Raw genomic sequence first — 19253 nt, 5'->3', positions numbered from 1 at the left:
GCTAGAGACCAATGGTAGCTCTGCATGAGGAATATTAAACTCCAAATCTCTTCTGCTAAATTATGCCCAAATTATGTGAATGCTATAAAAATTGATAATTTATTCTATTATTCAGCTACTGTTTCCAACTTAATTAAAAAAAATATATATATGTATATATTCACTCTTCTTTTAAGGCACCAATAAATATCTATGCATTTTCTGGATATTCTATACCATACAATTTTAATACATGGGAATCCTGAATATAAAGTCCAATAAATGCTGGATTTGCCATGTTGTACATGTTCTAAGCAATATCTTTTAGATTATAGCTGATATAGGGCCTGATTCAGAGCCGCTTGCTGCTAGTGAGTGCTTGCTCAGAACAAGGGCGGTTTTTTATGTTTTGTATTTGTTTTTTTCTTTCATCAGGCCGCTCGCTAAGCTGTGGGTGACCTCCCACAGCTTTTGCGAGTGGCCTGGAGCCCATCGCGATTATCGTGACCATCAGGCTTGCGAGGAGACCCTGTGGAAGGGTCTGAGCTCTCACAAGCCCGAGTAAACTTCCTGCTCTAATAGAACAGGAAGTCCACTACTGACATCACTAGTGATGTCAGTAGGGCCAACCACAAACACCAGGCGTTCCTAAGGGAATGCCTGCATTTGTGCAGCCACCCCCCCTCCCCGCATACAAAACGCGGTGAGTTATCAATCAACATTGACAGCCGCTCCGTCTTGTAGCTAGACCCATATCGATGGAGCAGCTGTCGCTGGACGGATCTTGGGCATGCACACGCCGGAGGCGGTGCATGGGAAAGTGGGGGACCGTCGAACCACTTACGAGTGTTGTGCGCTTGCGAGTGTGTCTGAATCAGGCCCATAGTCCTTAGGAAAATTTTTGGGTGCTTGCCAAAGACATGTAAATGAAGTGCTTGTTAAAAAATAAAATCCATTCTACTAACCATTGCAAAATGGAATTTGGGTCTTGAGGACCCACCTCATGGAGTTGGGCTTAGACAGCACAAGAAAATTGCTTGAGAAGTTACTTGACCTATACTGTTCTTGAGAATGGGGCCCAGCAATGTGGTCTTTCAATGCTAGAAATGTCAAAATAATTCTGAATGTTGTAGTTTGATGTCCTAGAAAATGTGTGCAGTTTTCATTCCAAAAAGTGGCATACACCAATATGCCAACCTCCTTGCCTATATTTTATTTCTACATATAAAAATGTAAGTATGTATAAACCTTCCCAAAATACCAAACCATTCTGATTTATTCCATAGCCACCTAACGCCAACAAATGGTAATAGAAGTATATCATTACAGTTGGTACATTTTGTTTTCTCTATCTGCTATTCCATTTGTATGGATCTATGAGGGTTTCCTTTAAGTACACATCTCAATATATTATAGTTTGGGTTGTTATTTATGCATGCCATAACATTTGTATTATTATTTTTCCACTGTGTCTGAAATGGAATATTGGAGAAATAAAAGTTATAGCCTCCCCGTCGGGGAATTGAACCCCGGTCTCCCGCGTGACAGGCGGGGATACTCACCACTATACTAACGAGGATCGGCTGTGTGCTGTGATTTCTGGTCCCGTCCAGAAAAGTGATTTTCAACTAAGAGTTGATATAATTTCCTTGGGTAATGAAAATGATTGAAATCATTTATACATCAATTTGTTAGTGTACTCTTTCACCATATATCAGATCCATGTCGATTCTTCTGCATCATGAGCTAGGTCAAATGCTTATAGAAATTGCCCCAGCTATCATTTTCTTACTCTACCCATGTCCGATAATCCCTGGACTGAGATGTTCTAGGATTTTACTGTTGATTTGCCAGTGTTTATAGGTATTTCTATGAATTGATTTATGGTTGACCATTTCTGATGCTTGATTGTATATTTAGTAATTCAAGATCCTTTAAAAAGCTCAAATGAATTTAGCAAAACCCATTACCCCTTATCAACTTTTTTCTAATTAGAATTTGCTTAGAAATCCTTGAATGGCTAAAAGACTATTATGCTAGAGACCAATGGTAGCTCTGCATGAGGAATATTAAACTCCAAATCTCTTCTGCTAAATTATGCCCAAATTATGTGAATGCTATAAAAATTGATAATTTATTCTATTATTCAGCTACTGTTTCCAACTTAATTAAAAAAAATATATATATGTATATATTCACTCTTCTTTTAAGGCACCAATAAATATCTATGCATTTTCTGGATATTCTATACCATACAATTTTAATACATGGGAATCCTGAATATAAAGTCCAATAAATGCTGGATTTGCCATGTTGTACATGTTCTAAGCAATATCTTTTAGATTATAGCTGATATAGGGCCTGATTCAGAGCCGCTTGCTGCTAGTGAGTGCTTGCTCAGAACAAGGGCGGTTTTTTATGTTTTGTATTTGTTTTTTTCTTTCATCAGGCCGCTCGCTAAGCTGTGGGTGACCTCCCACAGCTTTTGCGAGTGGCCTGGAGCCCATCGCGATTATCGTGACCATCAGGCTTGCGAGGAGACCCTGTGGAAGGGTCTGAGCTCTCACAAGCCCGAGTAAACTTCCTGCTCTAATAGAACAGGAAGTCCACTACTGACATCACTAGTGATGTCAGTAGGGCCAACCACAAACACCAGGCGTTCCTAAGGGAATGCCTGCATTTGTGCAGCCACCCCCCCCTCCCCGCATACAAAACGCGGTGAATTATCAATCAACATTGACAGCCACTCCGTCTTGTAGCTAGACCCATATCGATGGAGCAGCCGTCGCTGGACGGATCTTGCGCATGCACACGCCGGAGGCGGCGCATGGGTAGTGGGGGACCGTCGAACCACTTACAAGTGTTGTGCGCTTGCGAGTGTGTCTGAATCAGGCCCATAGTCCTTAGGAAAATTTTTGGGTGCTTGCCAAAGTCATGTAAATGAAGTGCTTGTTAAAAAATAAAATCCATTCTATTAACCATTGCAAAATGGAATTTTGGTCTTGAGGACCCACCTCATGGAGTTGGGCTTAGACAGCACAAGAAAATTGCTTGAGAAGTTACTTGACCTATACTGTTCTTGAGAATGGGGCCCAGCAATGTGGTCTTTCAATGCTAGAAATGTCAAAATAATTCTGAATGTTGTAGTTTGATGTCCTAGAAAATGTGTGCAGTTTTCATTCCAAAAAGTGGCATACACCAATATGCCAACCTCCTTGCCTATATTTTATTTCTACATATATAAATGTAAGTATGTATAAACCTTCCCAAAATACCAAACCATTCTGATTTATTCCATAGCCACCTAACGCCAACAAATGGTAATAGAAGTATATCATTACAGTTGGTACATTTTGTTTTCTCTATCTGCTATTCCATTTGTATGGATCTATGAGGGTTTCCTTTAAGTACACATCTCAATATATTATAGTTTGGGTTGTTATTTATGCATGCCATAACATTTGTATTATTATTTTTCCACTGTGTCTGAAATGGAATATTGGAGAAATAAAAGTTATAGCCTCCCCGTCGGGGAATTGAACCCCGGTCTCCCGCGTGACAGGCGGGGATACTCACCACTATACTAACGAGGATCAGCTGTGTGCTGTGATTTCTGGTCCAGTCCAGAAAAGTGATTTTCAACTAAGAGTTGATATAATTTCCTTGGGTAATGAAAATGATTGAAATCATTTATACATCAATTTGTTAGTGTACTCTTTCACCATATATCAGATCCATGTCGATTCTTCTGCATCATGAGCTAGGTCAAATGCTTATAGAAATTGCCCCAGCTATCATTTTCTTACTCTACCCATGTCCGATAATCCCTGGACTGAGATGTTCTAGGATTTTACTGTTGATTTGCCAGTGTTTATAGGTATTTCTATGAATTGATTTATGGTTGACCATTTCTGATGCTTGATTGTATATTTAGTAATTCAAGATCCTTTAAAAAGCTCAAATGAATTTAGCAAAACCCATTACCCCTTATCAACTTTTTTCTAATTAGAATTTGCTTAGAAATCCTTGAATGGCTAAAAGACTATTATGCTAGAGACCAATGGTAGCTCTGCAAGAGGAATATTAAACTCCAAATCTCTTCTGCTAAATTATGCCCAAATTATGTGAATGCTATAAAAATTGATAATTTATTCTATTATTCAGCTACTGTTTCCAACTTAATTAAAAAAAATATATATATGTATATATTCACTCTTCTTTTAAGACACCAATAAATATCTATGCATTTTCTGGATATTCTATACCATACAATTTTAATACATGGGAATCCTGAATATAAAGTCCAATAAATGCTGGATTTGCCATGTTGTACATGTTCTAAGCAATATCTTTTAGATTATAGCTGATATAGGGCCTGATTCAGAGCCGCTTGCTGCTAGTGAGTGCTTGCTCAGAACAAGGGCGTTTTTTTATGTTTTGTATTTGTTTTTTTCTTTCATCAGGCCGCTCGCTAAGCTGTGGGTGACCTCCCACAGCTTTTGCGAGTGGCCTGGAGCCCATCGCGATTATCGTGACCATCAGGCTTGCGAGGAGACCCTGTGGAAGGGTCTGAGCTCTCACAAGCCCGAGTAAACTTCCTGCTCTAATAGAACAGGAAGTCCACTACTGACATCACTAGTGATGTCAGTAGGGCCAACCACAAACACCAGGCGTTCCTAAGGGAATGCCTGCATTTGTGCAGCCACCCCCCCCCTCCCCGCATACAAAACGCGGTGAGTTATCAATCAACATTGACAGCCGCTCCGTCTTGTAGCTAGACCCATATCGATGGAGCAGCCGTCGCTGGCCGGATCTTGGGCATGCACACGCCGGAGGCGGCGCATGGGTAGTGGGGGACCGTCGAACCACTTACGAGTGTTGTGCGCTTGCGAGTGTGTCTGAATCAGGCCCATAGTCCTTAGGAAAATTTTTGGGTGCTTGCCAAAGACATGTAAATGAAGTGCTTGTTAAAAAATAAAATCCATTCTACTAACCATTGCAAAATGGAATTTGGGTCTTGAGGACCCACCTCATGGAGTTGGGCTTAGACAGCACAAGAAAATTGCTTGAGAAGTTACTTGACCTATACTGTTCTTGAGAATGGGGCCCAGCAATGTGGTCTTTCAATGCTAGAAATGTCAAAATAATTCTGAATGTTGTAGTTTGATGTCCTAGAAAATGTGTGCAGTTTTCATTCCAAAAAGTGGCATACACCAATATGCCAACCTCCTTGCCTATATTTTATTTCTACATATAAAAATGTAAGTATGTATAAACCTTCCCAAAATACCAAACCATTCTGATTTATTCCATAGCCACCTAACGCCAACAAATGGTAATAGAAGTATATCATTACAGTTGGTACATTTTGTTTTCTCTATCTGCTATTCCATTTGTATGGATCTATGAGGGTTTCCTTTAAGTACACATCTCAATATATTATAGTTTGGGTTGTTATTTATGCATGCCATAACATTTGTATTATTATTTTTCCACTGTGTCTGAAATGGAATATTGGAGAAATAAAAGTTATAGCCTCCTCGTCGGGGAATTGAACCCCGGTCTCCCGCGTGACAGGCGGGGATACTGACCACTATACTAACGAGGATCAGCTGTGTGCTGTGATTTCTGGTCCAGTCCAAAAAGTGATTTTCAACTAAGAGTTGATATAATTTCCTTGGGTAATGAAAATGATTGAAATCATTTATACATCAATTTGTTAGTGTACTCTTTCACCATATATCAGATCCATGTCGATTCTTCTGCATCATGAGCTAGGTCAAATGCTTATAGAAATTGCCCCAGCTATCATTTTCTTACTCTACCCATGTCCGATAATCCCTGGACTGAGATGTTCTAGGATTTTACTGTTGATTTGCTAGTGTTTATAGGTATTTCTATGAATTGATTTATGGTTGACCATTTCTGATGCTTGATTGTATATTTAGTAATTCAAGATCCTTTAAAAAGCTCAAATGAATTTAGCAAAACCCATTACCCCTTATCAACTTTTTTCTAATTAGAATTTGCTTAGAAATCCTTGAATGGCTAAAAGACTATTATGCTAGAGACCAATGGTAGCTCTGCATGAGGAATATTAAACTCCAAATCTCTTCTGCTAAATTATGCCCAAATTATGTGAATGCTATAAAAATTGATAATTTATTCTATTATTCAGCTACTGTTTCCAACTTAATTAAAAAAAAAATATATATGTATATATTCACTCTTCTTTTAAGGCACCAATAAATATCTATGCATTTTCTGGATATTCTATACCATACAATTTTAATACATGGGAATCCTGAATATAAAGTCCAATAAATGCTGGATTTGCCATGTTGTACATGTTCTAAGCAATATCTTTTAGATTATAGCTGATATAGGGCCTGATTCAGAGCCGCTTGCTGCTAGTGAGTGCTTGCTCAGAACAAGGGCGGTTTTTTATGTTTTGTATTTGTTTTTTTCTTTCATCAGGCCGCTCGCTAAGCTGTGGGTGACCTCCCACAGCTTTTCCGAGTGGCCTGGAGCCCATCGCGATTATCGTGACCATCAGGCTTGCGAGGAGACCCTGTGGAAGGGTCTGAGCTCTCACAAGCCCGAGTAAACTTCCTGCTCTAATAGAACAGGAAGTCCACTACTGACATCACTAGTGATGTCAGTAGGGCCAACCACAAACACCAGGCGTTCCTAAGGGAATGCCTGCATTTGTGCAGGCACCCCCCCCCTCCCCGCATACAAAACGTGGTGAGTTATCAATCAACATTGACAGCCGCTCCGTCTTGTAGCTAGACCCATATCGATGTAGCAGCCATCGCTGGATGGATCTTGGGCATGCACACGCCGGAGGCGGCGCATGGGTAGTGGGGGACCGTCGAACCACTTACGAGTGTTGTGCGCTTGCGAGTGTGTCTGAATCAGGCCCATAGTCCTTAGGAAAATTTTTGGGTGCTTGCCAAAGACATGTAAATGAAGTGCTTGTTAAAAAATAAAATCCATTCTACTAACCATTGCAAAATGGAATTTGGGTCTTGAGGACCCACCTCATGGAGTTGGGCTTAGACAGCACAAGAAAATTGCTTGAGAAGTTACTTGACCTATACTGTTCTTGAGAATGGGGCCCAGCAATGTGGTCTTTCAATGCTAGAAACGTCAAAATAATTCTGAATGTTGTAGTTTGATGTCCTAGAAAATGTGTGCAGTTTTCATTCCAAAAAGTGGCATACACCAATATGCCAACCTCCTTGCCTATATTTTATTTCTACATATAAAAATGTAAGTATGTATAAACCTTCCCAAAATACCAAACCATTCTGATTTATTCCATAGCCACCTAACGCCAACAAATGGTAATAGAAGTATATCATTACAGTTGGTACATTTTGTTTTCTCTATCTGCTATTCCATTTGTATGGATCTATGAGGGTTTCCTTTAAGTACACATCTCAATATATTATAGTTTGGGTTGTTATTTATGCATGCCATAACATTTGTATTATTATTTTTCCACTGTGTCTGAAATGGAATATTGGAGAAATAAAAGTTATAGCCTCCCCGCCGGGGAATTGAACCCTGGTCTCCCGCGTGACAGGCGGGGATACTCACCACTATACTAACGAGGATCAGCTGTGTGCTGTGATTTCTGGTCCAGTCCAGAAAAGTGATTTTCAACTAAGAGTTGATATAATTTCCTTGGGTAATGAAAATGATTGAAATCATTTATACATCAATTTGTTAGTGTACTCTTTCACCATATATCAGATCCATGTCGATTCTTCTGCATCATGAGCTAGGTCAAATGCTTATAGAAATTGCCCCAGCTATCATTTTCTTACTCTACCCATGTCCGATAATCCCTGGACTGAGATGTTCTAGGATTTTACTGTTGATTTGCCAGTGTTTATAGGTATTTCTATGAATTGATTTATGGTTGACCATTTCTGATGCTTGATTGTATATTTAGTAATTCAAGATCCTTTAAAAAGCTCAAATGAATTTAGCAAAACCCATTACCCCTTATCAACTTTTTTCTAATTAGAATTTGCTTAGAAATCCTTGAATGGCTAAAAGACTATTATGCTAGAGACCAATGGTAGCTCTGCATGAGGAATATTAAACTCCAAATCTCTTCTGCTAAATTATGCCCAAATTATGTGAATGCTATAAAAATTGATAATTTATTCTATTATTCAGCTACTGTTTCCAACTTAATTAAAAAAAATATATATATGTATATATTCACTCTTCTTTTAAGGCACCAATAAATATCTATGCATTTTCTGGATATTCTATACCATACAATTTTAATACATGGGAATCCTGAATATAAAGTCCAATAAATGCTGGATTTGCCATGTTGTACATGTTCTAAGCAATATCTTTTAGATTATAGCTGATATAGGGCCTGATTCAGAGCCGCTTGCTGCTAGTGAGTGCTTGCTCAGAACAAGGGCGGTTTTTTATGTTTTGTATTTGTTTTTTTCTTTCATCAGGCCACTCGCTAAGCTGTGGGTGACCTCCCACAGCTTTTGCGAGTGGCCTGGAGCCCATCGCGATTATCGTGACCATCAGGCTTGCGAGGAGACCCTGTGGAAGGGTCTGAGCTCTCACAAGCCCGAGTAAACTTCCTGCTCTAATAGAACAGGAAGTCCACTACTGACATCACTAGTGATGTCAGTAGGGCCAACCACAAACACCAGGCATTCCTAAGGGAATGCCTGCATTTGTGCAGCCACCCCCCCCTCCCCGCATACAAAACGCGGTGAGTTATCAATCAACATTGACAGCCGCTCCGTCTTGTAGCTAGACCCATATCGATGGAGCAGCCATCGCTGGACGGATCTTGGGCATGCACACGCCGGAGGCGGCGCATGGGTAGTGGGGGACCGTCGAACCACTTACGAGTGTTGTGCGCTTGCGAGTGTGTCTGAATCAGGCCCATAGTCCTTAGGAAAATTTTTGGGTGCTTGCCAAAGACATGTAAATGAAGTGCTTGTTAAAAAATAAAATCCATTCTACTAACCATTGCAAAATGGAATTTGGGTCTTGAGGACCCACCTCATGGAGTTGGGCTTAGACAGCACAAGAAAATTGCTTGAGAAGTTACTTGACCTATACTGTTCTTGAGAATGGGGCCCAGCAATGTGGTCTTTCAATGCTAGAAATGTCAAAATAATTCTGAATGTTGTAGTTTGATGTCCTAGAAAATGTGTGCAGTTTTCATTCCAAAAAGTGGCATACACCAATATGCCAACCTCCTTGCCTATATTTTATTTCTACATATAAAAATGTAAGTATGTATAAACCTTCCCAAAATACCAAACCATTCTGATTTATTCCATAGCCACCTAACGCCAACAAATGGTAATAGAAGTATATCATTACAGTTGGTACATTTTGTTTTCTCTATCTGCTATTCCATTTGTATGGATCTATGAGGGTTTCCTTTAAGTACACATCTCAATATATTATAGTTTGGGTTGTTATTTATGCATGCCATAACATTTGTATTATTATTTTTCCACTGTGTCTGAAATGGAATATTGGAGAAATAAAAGTTATAGCCTCCCCGTCGGGGAATTGAACCCCGGTCTCCTGCGTGACAGGCGGGGATACTCACCACTATACTAACGAGGATCAGCTGTGTGCTGTGATTTCTGGTCCCGTCCAGAAAAGTGATTTTCAACTAAGAGTTGATATAATTTCCTTGGGTAATGAAAATGATTGAAATCATTTATACATCAATTTGTTAGTGTACTCTTTCACCATATATCAGATCCATGTCGATTCTTCTGCATCATGAGCTAGGTCAAATGCTTATAGAAATTGCCCCAGCTATCATTTTCTTACTCTACCCATGTCCGATAATCCCTGGACTGAGATGTTCTAGGATTTTACTGTTGATTTGCCAGTGTTTATAGGTATTTCTATGAATTGATTTATGGTTGACCATTTCTGATGCTTGATTGTATATTTAGTAATTCAAGATCCTTTAAAAAGCTCAAATGAATTTAGCAAAACCCATTACCCCTTATCAACTTTTTTCTAATTAGAATTTGCTTAGAAATCCTTGAATGGCTAAAAGACTATTATGCTAGAGACCAATGGTAGCTCTGCATGAGGAATATTAAACTCCAAATCTCTTCTGCTAAATTATGCCCAAATTATGTGAATGCTATAAAAATTGATAATTTATTCTATTATTCAGCTACTGTTTCCAACTTAATTAAAAAAAAAATATATATGTATATATTCACTCTTCTTTTAAGGCACCAATAAATATCTATGCATTTTCTGGATATTCTATACCATACAATTTTAATACATGGGAATCCTGAATATAAAGTCCAATAAATGCTGGATTTGCCATGTTGTACATGTTCTAAGCAATATCTTTTAGATTATAGCTGATATAGGGCCTGATTCAGAGCCGCTTGCTGCTAGTGAGTGCTTGCTCAGAACAAGGGCGGTTTCTTATGTTTTGTATTTGTTTTTTTCTTTCATCAGGCCGCTCGCTAAGCTGTGGGTGACCTCCCACAGCTTTTGCGAGTGGCCTGGAGCCCATCGCGATTATCGTGACCATCAGGCTTGCGAGGAGACCCTGTGGAAGGGTCTGAGCTCTCACAAGCCCGAGTAAACTTCCTGCTCTAATAGAACAGGAAGTCCACTACTGACATCACTAGTGATGTCAGTAGGGCCAACCACAAACACCAGGCGTTCCTAAGGGAATGCCTGCATTTGTGCAGCCACCCCCCCCCTCCCCGCATACAAAACGCGGTGAATTATCAATCAACATTGACAGCCACTCCGTCTTGTAGCTAGACCCATATCGATGGAGCAGCCGTCGCTGGACGGATCTTGCGCATGCACACGCCGGAGGCGGCGCATGGGTAGTGGGGGACCGTCGAACCACTTACGAGTGTTGTGCGCTTGCGAGTGTGTCTGAATCAGGCCCATAGTCCTTAGGAAAATTTTTGAGTGCTTGCCAAAGTCATGTAAATGAAGTGCTTGTTAAAAAATAAAATCCATTCTACTAACCATTGCAAAATGGAATTTTGGACTTGAGGACCCACCTCATGGAGTTGGGCTTAGACAGCACAAGAAAATTGCTTGAGAAGTTACTTGACCTATACTGTTCTTGAGAATGGGGCCCAGCAATGTGGTCTTTCAATGCTAGAAATGTCAAAATAATTCTTAATGTTGTAGTTTGATGTCCTAGAAAATGTGTGCAGTTTTCATTCCAAAAAGTGGCATACACCAATATGCCAACCTCCTTGCCTATATTTTATTTCTACATATAAAAATGTAAGTATGTATAAACACTGCAAATCAACATAAAATCCTAGAACATTCTGCTATTCCATAGCACTATCGCAACAATGGTATAGAAGTATATCATTACAGCTTGGTCAATTTCTTAGCTTTTACCTCTATCTGCATATTCCAATTCGTCATGGATCTTATGAGGGTTTCTTTAAGAGTACACATCTCAATATATTATAGTTTGGGTTGTTCATTTATGCATGCCATAACATTTGTATTATTATTTTTCACTGTGTCTGAAACTGGACATATCTGGAGAAATAAAAGCTTATAGCCTCCTCGTCGGGGAATTGAACCCCCCGGTCTACTCACCACTATACTAACGAGGATCAGCTGTGTGCTGTGATTTCTGGTCCAGTCCAAAAAGTGATTTTCAACTAAGAGTTGATATAATTTCCTTGGGTAATGAAAGTGATTGAAATCATTTATACATCAATTTGTTAGTGTACTCTTTCACCATATATCAGATCCATGTCGATTCTTCTGCATCATGAGCTAGGTCAAATGCTTATAGAAATTGCCCCAGCTATCATTTTCTTACTCTACCCATGTCCGATAATCCCTGGACTGAGATGTTCTAGGATTTTACTGTTGATTTGCCAGTGTTTATAGGTATTTCTATGAATTGATTTATGGTTGACCATTTCTGATGCTTGATTGTATATTTAGTAATTCAAGATCCTTTAAAAAGCTCAAATGAATTTAGCAAAACCCATTACCCCTTATCAACTTTTTTCTAATTAGAATTTGCTTAGAAATCCTTGAATGGCTAAAAGACTATTATGCTAGAGACCAATGGTAGCTCTGCATGAGGAATATTAAACTCCAAATCTCTTCTGCTAAATTATGCCCAAATTATGTGAATGCTATAAAAATTGATAATTTATTCTATTATTCAGCTACTGTTTCCAACTTAATTAAAAAAAATATATATATGTATATATTCACTCTTCTTTTAAGGCACCAATAAATATCTATGCATTTTCTGGATATTCTATACCATACAATTTTAATACATGGGAATCCTGAATATAAAGTCCAATAAATGCTGGATTTGCCATGTTGTACATGTTCTAAGCAATATCTTTTAGATTATAGCTTATATAGGGCCTGATTCAGAGCCGCTTGCTGCTAGTGAGTGCTTGCTCAGAACAAGGGCGGTTTTTTATGTTTTGTATTTGTTTTTTTCTTTCATCAGGCCGCTCGCTAAGCTGTGGGTGACCTCCCACAGCTTTTGCGAGTGGCCTGGAGCCCATCGCGATTATCGTGACCATCAGGCTTGCGAGGAGACCCTGTGGAAGGGTCTGAGCTCTCACAAGCCCGAGTAAACTTCCTGCTCTAATAGAACAGGAAGTCCACTAATGACATCACTAGTGATGTCAGTAGGGCCACCCACAAACACCAGGCGTTCCTAAGGGAATGCCTGCATTTGTGCAGCCACCCCCCCCTCCCCGCATACAAAACGCGGTGAGTTATTAATCAACATTGACAGCCGCTCCGTCTTGTAGCTAGACCCATATCGATGGAGCAGCCGTCGCTGGACGGATCTTGCGCATGCACACGCCGGAGGCGGCGCATGGGTAGTGTCTGAATCATGCCCATAGTCCTTTGGAAAATTTTTGGGTGCTTGCCAAAGACATGTAAATGAAGTGCTTGTTAAAAAATAAAATCCATTCTACTAACCATTGCAAAATGGAATTTGGGTCTTGAGGACCCACCTCATGGAGTTGGGCTTAGACAGCACAAGAAAATTGCTTGAGAAGTTACTTGACCTATACTGTTCTTGAGAATGGGGCCCAGCAATGTGGTCTTTCAATGCTAGAAATGTCAAAATAATTCTGAATGTTGTAGTTTGATGTCCTAGAAAATGTGTGCAGTTTTCATTCCAAAAAGTGGCATACACCAATATGCCAACCTCCTTGCCTATATTTTATTTCTACATATAAAAATGTAAGTATGTATAAACCTTCCCAAAATACCAAACAATTCTGATTTATTCCATAGCCACCTAACGCCAACAAATGGTAATAGAAGTATATCATTACAGTTGGTACATTTTGTTTTCTCTATCTGCTATTCCATTTGTATGGATCTATGAGGGTTTCCTTTAAGTACACATCTCAATATATTATAGTTTGGGTTGTTATTTATGCATGCCATAACATTTGTATTATTATTTTTCCACTGTGTCTGAAATGGAATATTGGAGAAATAAAAGTTATAGTTATAGTCAGGGAATTGAACCCCGGTCTCTCGCGTGACAGGCGGGGACACTCACCACTATACTAACAAAGATCAGCTGTGTGCTGTGATTACTGGTCCAGTCTTGAAAGTGATTTTCAACTAAGAGTTGTTATAATTTCCTTGGGTAATGAAAATGATTGAAATCATTTATACATCAAATTGTTAGTGTACTCTTTCACCATATATCAGATCCATGTCGATTCTTCTGCATCATGAGCTAGGTCAAATGCTTATAGAAATTGCCCCAGCTATCATTTTCTTACTCTACCCATGTCCGATAATCCCTGGACTGAGATGTTCTAGGATTTTACTGTTGATTTGCCAGTGTTTATAGGTATTTCTATGAATTGATTTATGGTTGACCATTTCTGATGCTTGATTGTATATTTAGTAATTCAAGATCCTTTAAAAAGCTCAAATGAATTTAGCAAAACCCATTACCCCTTATCAACTTTTTTCTAATTAGAATTTGCTTAGAAATCCTTGAATGGCTAAAAGACTATTATGCTAGAGACCAATGGTAGCTCTGCATGAGGAATATTAAACTCCAAATCTCTTCTGCTAAATTATGCCCAAATTATGTGAATGCTATAAAAATTGATAATTTATTCTATTATTCAGCTACTGTTTCCAACTTAATTAAAAAAAAAATATATATGTATATATTCACTCTTCTTTTAAGGCACCAATAAATATCTATGCATTTTCTGGATATTCTATACCATACAATTTTAATACATGGGAATCCTGAATATAAAGTCCAATAAATGCTGGATTTGCCATGTTGTACATGTTCTAAGCAATATCTTTTAGATTATAGCTGATATAGGGCCTGATTCAGAGCCGCTTGCTGCTAGTGAGTGCTTGCTCAGAACAAGGGCGGTTTTTTATGTTTTGTATTTGTTTTTTTCTTTCATCAGGCCGCTCGCTAAGCTGTGGGTGACCTCCCACAGCTTTTGCGAGTGGCCTGGAGCCCATCGCGATTATCGTGACCATCAGGCTTGCGAGGAGACCCTGTGGAAGGGTCTGAGCTCTCACAAGCCCGAGTAAACTTCCTGCTCTAATAGAACAGGAAGTCCACTAATGACATCACTAGTGATGTCAGTAGGGCCACCCACAAACACCAGGCGTTCCTAAGGGAATGCCTGCATTTGTGCAGCCACCCCCCCCTCCCCGCATACATAACGCAGTGAGTTATCAATCAACATTGACAGCCGCTCCGTCTTGTAGCTAGACCCATATCGATGGAGCAGCTGTCGCTGGACGGATCTTGCGCATGCACACGCCGGAGGCGGCGCATGGGTAGTGTCTGAATCATGCCCATAGTCCTTTGGAAAATTTTTGGGTGCTTGCCAAAGACATGTAAATGAAGTGCTTGTTAAAAAATAAAATCCATTCTACTAACCATTGCAAAATGGAATTTGGGTCTTGAGGACCCACCTCATGGAGTTGGGCTTAGACAGCACAAGAAAATTGCTTGAGAAGTTACTTGACCTATACTGTTCTTGAGAATGGGGCCCAGCAATGTGGTCTTTCAATGCTAGAAATGTCAAAATAATTCTGAATGTTGTAGTTTGATGTCCTAGAAAATGTGTGCAGTTTTCATTCCAAAAAGTGGCATACACCAATATGCCAACCTCCTTGCCTATATTTTATTTCTACATATAAAAATGTAAGTATGTATAAACCTTCCCAAAATACCAAACCATTCTGATTTATTCCATAGCCACCTAACGCCAACAAATGGTAATAGAAGTATATCATTACAGTTGGTACATTTTGTTTTCTCTATCTGCTATTCCATTTGTATGGATCTATGAGGGTTTCCTTTAAGTACACATCTCAATATATTATAGTTTGGGTTGTTATTTATGCATGCCATAACATTTGTATTATTATTTTTCCACTGTGTCTGAAATGGAATATTGGAGAAATAAAAGTTATAGCCTCCCCGTCGGGGAATTGAACCCCGGTCTCTCGCGTGACAGGCGGGGACACTCACCACTATACTAACAAGGATCAGCTGTGTGCTGTGATTTCTGGTCCAGTCTTGAAAGTGATTTTCAACTAAGAGTTGTTATAATTTCCTTGGGTAATGAAAATGATTGAAATCATTTATACATCAAATTGTTAGTGTACTCTTTCACCATATATCAGATCCATGTCGATTCTTCTGCATCATGAGCTAGGTCAAATGCTTATAGAAATTGCCCCAGCTATCATTTTCTTACTCTACCCATGTCCGATAATCCCTGGACTGAGATGTTCTAGGATTTTACTGTTGATTTGCCAGTGTTTATAGGTATTTCTATGAATTGATTTATGGTTGACCATTTCTGATGCTTGATTGTATATTTAGTAATTCAAGATCCTTTAAAAAGCTCAAATGAATTTAGCAAAACCCATTATCCCTTATCAACTTTTTTCTAATTAGAATTTGCTTAGAAATCCTTGAATGGCTAAAAGACTATTATGCTAGAGACCAATGGTAGCTCTGCATGAGGAATATTAAACTCCAAATCTCTTCTGCTAAATTATGCCCAAATTATGTGAATGCTATAAAAATTGATAATTTATTCTATTATTCAGCTACTGTTTCCAACTTAATTAAAAAATATATATATATGTATATATTCACTCTTCTTTTAAGGCAACAATAAATATCTATGCATTTTCTGGATATTCTATACCATACAATTTTAATACATGGGAATCCTGAATATAAAGTCCAATAAATGCTGGATTTGCCATGTTGTACATGTTCTAAGCAATATCTTTTAGATTATAGCTGATATAGGGCCTGATTCAGAGCCGCTTGCTGCTAGTGAGTGCTTGCTCAGAACAAGGGCGGTTTTTTATGTTTTGTATTTGTTTTTTTCTTTCATCAGGCCGCTCGCTAAGCTGTGGGTGACCTCCCACAGCTTTTGCGAGTGGCCTGGAGCCCATCGCGATTATCGTGACCATCAGGCTTGCGAGGAGACCCTGTGGAAGGGTCTGAGCTCTCACAAGCCCGAGTAAACTTCCTGCTCTAATAGAACAGGAAGTCCACTACTGACATCACTAGTGATGTCAGTAGGGCCACCCACAAACACCAGGCGTTCCTAAGGGAATGCCTGCATTTGTGCAGCCACCCCCCCCTTCCCGCATACAAAACGCGGTGAGTTATCAATCAACATTGACAGCCGCTCCGTCTTGTAGCTAGACCCATATCGATGGAGCAGCCGTCGCTGGACGGATCTTGCGCATGCACACGCCGGAGGCGGCGCATGGGTAGTGGGGGACCGTCGAACCACTTACGAGTGTTGTGCGCTTGCGAGTGTGTCTGAATCATGCCCATAGTCCTTAGGAAAATTTTTGGGTGCTTGCCAAAGACATGTAAATGAAGTGCTTGTTAAAAAATAAAATCCATTCTACTAACCATTGCAAAATGGAATTTGGGTCTTGAGGACCCACCTCATGGAGTTGGGCTTAGACAGCACAAGAAAATTGCTTGAGAAGTTACTTGACCTATACTGTTCTTGAGAATGGGGCCCAGCAATGTGGTCTTTCAATGCTAGAAATGTCAAAATAATTCTGAATGTTGTAGTTTGATGTCCTAGAAAATGTGTGCAGTTTTCATTCCAAAAAGTGGCATACACCAATATGCCAACCTCCTTGCCTATATTTTATTTCTACATATAAAAATGTAAGTATGTATAAACCTTCCCAAAATACCAAACCATTCTGATTTATTCCATAGCCACCTAACGCCAACAAATGGTAATAGAAGAATATCATTACAGTTGATACATTTTGTTTTCTCTATCTGCTATTCCATTTGTATGGATCTATGAGGGTTTCCTTTAAGTACACATCTCAATATATTATAGTTTGGGTTGTTATTTATGCATGCCATAACATTTGTATTATTATTTTTCCACTGTGTCTGAAATGGAATATTGGAGAAATAAAAGTTATTGCCTCCCCGTCGGAGAATTGAACCCCGGTCTCCCGCGTGACAGGGGGGATACTCACCACTATACTAACGAGGATCAGCTGTGTGCTGTGATTTCTGGTCCAGTCCAGAAAAGTGATTTTCAACTAAGAGTTGATATAATTTCCTTGGGTAATGAAAATGATTGAAATCATTTATACATCAATTTGTTAGTGTACTCTTTCACCATATATCAGATCCATGTCGATTCTTCTGCATCATGAGCTAGGTCAAATGCTTATAGAAATTGCCCCAGCTATCATTTTCTTACTCTACCCATGTCCGATAATCCCTGGACTGAGATGTTCTAGGATTTTACTGTTGATTTGCCAGTGTTTATAGGTATTTCTATGAATTGATTTATTGTTGACCATTTCTGATGCTTGATTGTATATTTAGTAATTCAAGATCCTTTAAAAAGCTCAAATGAATTTAGCAAAACCCATTACCCCTTATCAACTTTTTTCTAATTAGAATTTGCTGAGAAATCCTTGAATGGCTAAAAGACTATTATGCTAGAGACCAATGGTAGCTCTGCATGAGGAATATTAAACTCCAAATCTCTTCTGCTAAATTATGCCCAAATTATGTGAATGCTATAAAAATTGATAATTTATTCTATTATTCAGCTACTGTTTCCAACTTAATTAAAAAAAATATATATATGTATATATTCACTCTTCTTTTAAGGCACCAATAAATATCTATGCATTTTCTGGATATTCTATACCATACAATTTTAATACATGGGAATCCTGAATATAAAGTCCAATAAATGCTGGATTTGCCATGTTGTACATGTTCTAAGCAATATCTTTTAGATTATAGCTGATATAGGGCCTGATTCAGAGCCGCTTGCTGCTAGTGAGTGCTTGCTCAGAACAAGGGCGGTTTTTTATGTTTTGTATTTGTTTTTTTCTTTCATCAGGCCGCTCGCTAAGCTGTGGGTGACCTCCCACAGCTTTTGCGAGTGGCCTGGAGCCCATCGCGATTATCGTGACCATCAGGCTTGCGAGGAGACCCTGTGGAAGGGTCTGAGCTCTCACAAGCCCGAGTAAACTTCCTGCTCTAATAGAACAGGAAGTCCACTACTGACATCACTAGTGATGTCAGTAGGGCCAACCACAAACACCAGGCGTTCCTAAGGGAATGCCTGCATTTGTGCAGCCACCCCCCCCTCCCCGCATACAAAACGCGGTGAGTTATCAATCAACATTGACAGCCGCTCCGTCTTGTAGCTAGACCCATATCGATGGAGCAGCCGTCGCTGGACGGATCTTGCACATGCACACGCCGGAGGCGGCGCATGGGTAGTGGGGGACCGTCGAACCACTTACGAGTGTTGTGCGCTTGCGAGTGTGTCTGAATCAGGCCCATAGTCCTTAGGAAAATTTTTGGGTGCTTGCCAAAGACATGTAAATGAAGTGCTTGTTAAAAAATAAAATCCATTCTACTAACCATTGCAAAATGGAATTTGGGTCTTGAGGACCCACCTCATGGAGTTGGGCTTAGACAGCACAAGAAAATTGCTTGAGAAGTTACTTGACCTATACTGTTCTTGAGAATGGGGCCCAGCAATGTGGTCTTTCAATGCTAGAAATGTCAAAATAATTCTGAATGTTGTAGTTTGATGTCCTAGGAAATGTGTGCAGTTTTCATTCCAAAAAGTGGCATACACCAATATGCCAACCTCCTTGCCTATATTTTATTTCTACATATAAAAATGTAAGTATGT

At 39.4% G+C, this 19253-nt stretch overlaps 4 non-coding genes across 4 annotated transcripts; all 4 read right to left on the bottom strand.

The window, feature by feature from the left end:
- Positions 1-1486: 1486 nt before the first annotated feature.
- On the bottom strand, positions 1487-1558 carry TRNAD-GUC (transfer RNA aspartic acid (anticodon GUC)). Its single transcript has one exon. It is a non-coding gene; the product is annotated as a tRNA-Asp (tRNA).
- A 1942-nt stretch (positions 1559-3500) lies between these two features.
- Positions 3501-3572, bottom strand: TRNAD-GUC (transfer RNA aspartic acid (anticodon GUC)). Its single transcript has one exon. It is a non-coding gene; the product is annotated as a tRNA-Asp (tRNA).
- A 1943-nt stretch (positions 3573-5515) lies between these two features.
- Positions 5516-5587, bottom strand: TRNAD-GUC (transfer RNA aspartic acid (anticodon GUC)). Its single transcript has one exon. It is a non-coding gene; the product is annotated as a tRNA-Asp (tRNA).
- Positions 5588-9543: 3956 nt separating this feature from the next.
- TRNAD-GUC (transfer RNA aspartic acid (anticodon GUC)) lies at positions 9544-9615 on the bottom strand. The gene has a single exon. It is a non-coding gene; the product is annotated as a tRNA-Asp (tRNA).
- Positions 9616-19253: the final 9638 nt, after the last annotated feature.

The sequence above is a fragment of the Taudactylus pleione genome, unplaced genomic scaffold, assembly GCF_031769625.1.
Source record: "Taudactylus pleione unplaced genomic scaffold, aTauple2 ptg000282l, whole genome shotgun sequence".
In the NCBI taxonomy this organism is placed as follows: Eukaryota; Metazoa; Chordata; class Amphibia; order Anura; family Myobatrachidae; genus Taudactylus; species Taudactylus pleione.
Note: the sequence above shows the minus strand (reverse complement) of the source record. Positions and strands in the feature narration are given on the sequence as shown.